This window comes from Mandrillus leucophaeus, unplaced genomic scaffold (genome assembly GCF_000951045.1).
Source record: "Mandrillus leucophaeus isolate KB7577 unplaced genomic scaffold, Mleu.le_1.0 Scaffold110, whole genome shotgun sequence".
Taxonomy (NCBI): domain Eukaryota; kingdom Metazoa; phylum Chordata; class Mammalia; order Primates; family Cercopithecidae; genus Mandrillus; species Mandrillus leucophaeus.
Genome location: NW_012099210.1, coordinates 5,345,228 through 5,349,890, shown reverse-complemented (window position 1 = coordinate 5,349,890; position 4,663 = coordinate 5,345,228). Strand labels below are relative to the sequence as shown.

The 4,663-nt window shown below is 48.7% G+C and overlaps 1 protein-coding gene across 2 annotated transcripts in view; it reads left to right on the top strand.

Annotated features, from left to right (window-relative positions):
* The first annotated feature begins 337 nt into the window (after positions 1–337).
* Positions 338–4,663, top strand: part of GPD2 (glycerol-3-phosphate dehydrogenase 2 (mitochondrial)) — a 153,080-nt gene continuing 148,754 nt past the window's right edge. The window contains exon 1 of one of the 2 annotated variants that reach the window (XM_011991921.1): positions 338–970. The gene's annotated coding sequence lies outside the window, so the exon portion shown is untranslated. Of the gene's footprint in view, positions 971–1,384; positions 1,685–4,663 lie in introns of those variants that run through there. The other variant, XM_011991913.1, reaches the window with a different exon arrangement.

The following is a 4,663-nucleotide window of genomic DNA, read 5'->3' as shown; positions in this document are numbered from 1 at the left end:
AGAGTCTATGAATCAGGTCACTGGAGTACAGTTTCTATCAAGTTCTCAGGTGATGCTGATGCTGCAGGCTCCAGTGACTACACTTTTAGACCCAGTTTTGAAATACAAGGACTTGCAGATCCCACGTCCAGACCGATTCATTGGACTTGGGGATGAAAATCTGGCATTTCACCCCTCCGCGCCCCCTCCCCCCAATTTTAATGTGTCCAAGGGTGAGAATCATTGCTCCTCTGTGGACTATGGATGGTTCCCTCAAGTTACTGAGTTTGAGACTTAATAAATAAATGCATTCCTCTGGGTCAACTATAGGAGTTCTGCGGTATTTAAGGACATTAAATGAGTGACTTAATACTTTATTAAAAAAAAATACCACTGCGTTTTTGATTCACACTAATTTTCTTCCTTCTTTTGGAAAGGCATTTCCGTCCATCTCCTGGATATTTTCCAATACCACGATAGAAAGGTTATTAGTACAGCACCCAGAGGTCTTCGGAGCAAAGCTCTTAAAGAAGTGGGGTCCATTTGAGCCCCAACTCCGCCTTCCTTAGGTCCCCTTGGGCTTGTCTAGCCCTAGTAGTTCCAACAAGTGAGCTGGGCATGCTCAGTGGGCAGGGTCGTTTCTTTTTTGGGGGGGTTGCAAGTGGGAAGCCTGCTGTTCGACTGCCGGGGCTCTCCGCCTCCCCCCACCTGTATGAGGCTGGGCCTGGGGAACCTGTGCTCAGCATTCCACCCCCTGGAGCTTGGGCTTGGACTTCCCTGCGGGTCCCTGCGCTGACATTCAGAGGGGGAGCCAGGAGGCCTGGCGCGGCTTGAGCCCGCCGGGGGAGCCGGGCGACAGTCTGGGTTCTGACGGCGGGGTCGCAGGGTCGCCCGCCTCCTGGACGCGTCCGTAGGCCTAGGGAAGCCGGCCGGCCGGGAGTTGCAGGGTAGGAGAAGCCAGATCCAGGGGCGGACAACGAGAAGTCGTCAGGTAAATCAGCCCCGCCAGCCTGCCGGCCGGCGAGTGTCTCCCCTCCCCCAGGCAGATGGCCAGGGCGGCCCGCATGGGCGAGGGCACAGGAAATCGGACACCGCCACCGTCTTCCCCAGCCTGGCCTAGCTCAGGCTTTCCAGTCCGCCAGCCCGCTGGCAAGGCGGGGCGGAGGTCTGGAGTCCGGCACCACCGAGGCACAAAGCAGGAACTGCAGCCGCAGGCGAGGGCCCTTGCGTGTGGCGCTGCGCGACCCCACCCGGCGGCGGGAGCCGCGTCCCAGTCCAGTCACGTTCATTGGGCCGCGGAGACCTCCTCGCTCGCCGCCCGCTCTTCGCAGCGCTTTTCCCTCCCACACCCCAGCCAACCCCGGCCCCGGTTCCTGCCCCCACTTCCGCGTTTCCCCGCTGGGCCGGAGGAGCCTGGGCCCGAGGTATCCGGGCTGGAGGTGGCGGCCTCGCCGCCCGGGTCAGCCCTCCGGGAGGGAGCAGGCGCGGGAGCGGGAGGAGGAAGTCGGGAAGTGGGAAGGCGGGGGCGCGGCCCGCCCGGCGCTCGAGTTACACCCGCCCAGCCCGCCTCGAGTGACAGCCCGGCGGGCCGCGCTGCTAGCACCCGGGCCGAGGCTCTGATTCCGGGGGGAGGCCGACTCCACCCTGGCTGGAGGAACTGGGTGCCCCTGCCCGCTGGCCCCTCGCGCGTGAGGATCTATCTCAGGTGTGTGCTTCCTGGGAGACCCCTTCCCCCGCCCTTAGGATTCTAGGGGGGAGTGGTCCCTTTCTGACCCGGGCCAGTGTTCTGGGACTCCAGTGTTGCGGTAGGTGGTGGCGGGAAACGGGAAAGATTTAGAATTTCTTCCCATCAGCAGAAGATGGACTCGCTTTTCTCTAGGGTTTCGTTGTTTATATTTTGGAGGCGGCAGTTGTAAAACAGTACAGTGGCAGGACTTTTGGGGCGAGGGTTGGTACCCCATTGAAAGTTTATGCAAACTTTTAGCTTGTAGACGGGGCTAGTCTGATAAGGATTGTTGCTCCCTTCCGAAGCAAGAGTGAGAACGAGTCTGGACGGGGGCTGAAGCTTCTTTGAGAAACTCAGCGCCTGGCGTGTGACTGTCCTAGGAGGAAATGGAAGGTGCACACTGATAACTTAAAACAGCCTCCACTCCCCACGTAGTAACTTCTACCAGCAAAAATAGATTTGCAAAGAGTGCTTTGGCAGGAAGGTGTAGCTGGGTGAATGAAGTGCTGCTCTTAGCAGATGGTCTCTAGTCTGGCTTCCACCTTGTGCAGTGGAATATTCACTCTCAGAAGAGTTCCAGAGTAATTTACAAACACAAATTCTCGCAAAGTGTTAGTGACATGGGCAACCCAAATCACACAACACATTATAAATATCATAGGAGGCAGCTATAGAAATAGCAGCTAGTCAACTTATACTTGTATAAATAGGTGAGGGGAGGAAGTTAGTAAGTGACAGGGAGTCTTTATTGCTAAAACAAAACTGTTAGTATTTTGCACGTGTTCCAAGTTTAAAGAGATGTGAAGTTTGTTTTTGGCGTGTGGAGGGTGTTGGCAGCTGTCACACTGGGCCCAGGCACTTCTTGGTAGCTACTGACCACTCTAGTCCCAGTCCTACAGTTCTTGCTAGCCCAGCACATGACAGCAGGATGCCATTGCCCAATGGAGACCGTGTGCAGCCTGGGGAACCTTGTGATGTGGATGTTGAAACCCCCCTCTGTTTCTCACAGGGGCGTTATGTCAAATTACAACACTTCCTTGACTTTTACAAATCAACTCTTCTAATACAGCAATATTTTAATGAATAAATGGATAATTATGGGGTTTTGGGTTTGAGAACCAACACTGGATTCATTGCAACAGTCCATTCTCATAGCTCACAGAGTCATTTTATTTTATAAAGAAATTCTAAGCAGCATTAGAGCTCTGCTTCTTTCTCTCTCCCTTGTGATTCATTCAAAGATGCAATGGCTTGGTTCAGGAATTGACAAAAGGGCCACAGTGTTACCAATTGTTAGTGAATATTACTACCCCCTTTAGTTTGTTGTAACTAATCTTATTGTAGATATTTTAAAAGATTTGATGATGATTGTGCGTAACTCGTGTTGGTAAACTATTACAACTCTGAACTTACTCTGTTTGGTTGTTTTCTTTCCTCTCTAGCATGTAAGTTCTATGAGAGTAGCAGGGCTTGTCCTGTCTTGCATACTTTCAAAACTCTAATGCCTGGAGTGGTGACTAGCTTGTAATACACCCTCAATAAATGTTTTCTCAATGAGTGACCTCTAATGCCTAGAGGGATGACTAGCTTGTAATACGCCCTCAATAAATGTTTTCTCAATGAGCAACTGAACTGTGGAACAAACTCTAGCTGAGGGTAGTTGCGGAGCAGGGAGCCAAAGACTTTGGCCTTAGGTCATCTTTTAAAACTCAGCCTCAATTGTCTCATTGGCAAAATATGGATACTAAATGCAATGACATGTGTGCAAGTGCTAGCAATGTACCTGGCAAGTGGTAGACTTCAAAAGACTAGCTTCCATCCTGTATTTTTCCTTCTTATACTCAAATAGGAAAATATGGGCAAAGAATATAGTTAGCTTGAAAATTTGGGCAAAGAATTCTTGCATGTTGTGCATGAATTATTCGTATATTTTTTTCGGTTAGTTTAGTGTGTTGAGCTGGGGAGAGGAGAGGTGAGTTAGTGGTAGCTATGGTTATTAGAGAAGGGAAGCAATTTTCAGATCAGTATCTAATTTCTCAGTTTTATTTTTTTAATGTGATGATGTTTCTGTTTAGGTTTTCCAAAACTTGATTCTTTCTGTTTGTCAACACCTGGACTCGTGGGGCGATCCTAAGTGCAGAAACAACACTTCAGAAAGAGGACTAGAAATCAAATATATGAACACTAGTCTTCTTAAATGAAATTTTCTGTATTCTTGTGCAGCATTATATTGTAATAAGTGCTAGATTAAAAAAAAAGTTATCCTTTTTTGAAAAGCTTACAGTTGTTTAACAAGGTAAAACATAGATGGAACACAATTGGAGACCAACATAAGACCTTGTACAATCATTTTTCCAGTGGTAGGATATTGGCCAGAACTGTTGTGATTATGAAGGAAAAGGTTAATATTGGCTCAAGTAGTTGGAGATCAGCTTCCTGCCGAAGAGAATGTCAGTTCAGTAACAGAGGGACTTATTTCCTGAAGATGATAGAAAAGATCATCTTTGTTTCAGGGATGTTTGCTATTGTGTACTCATTGTATGAAAAAGCCAACATAATCGTGTACTTCCAAAAATGATCTTTCTGTTGAAAATTATATGGGAAATCTTCAGTAAAATTTTGCATATGCAAGAAATGAATACTTGTCACTATGTCTGTGAAGTTTAAAGCTCAGGGTTGGCGTTAAAATGGTAACTTCATTCTTGTCACCTTTAACACACTTGCTTAAAAATGTGTCAGATAGGTCACGTGCAGTGGATCACGCCTGTAATCCCAGCACTTTGCTTTGGGAGGCCAAGGCAGGTGGATCGCTTGAGCCCAAGAGTTTTGAGACCAGCCTGGACAACATGGAAACCCCATATTTACAAAAAATACAAAAATTAGTCAGGCATGGTGGCCTGTGCCTGTAGTCTCAGCTACTCAGGAGGTCAAAACTTGAGATGCTTGAGACTGTCTCAA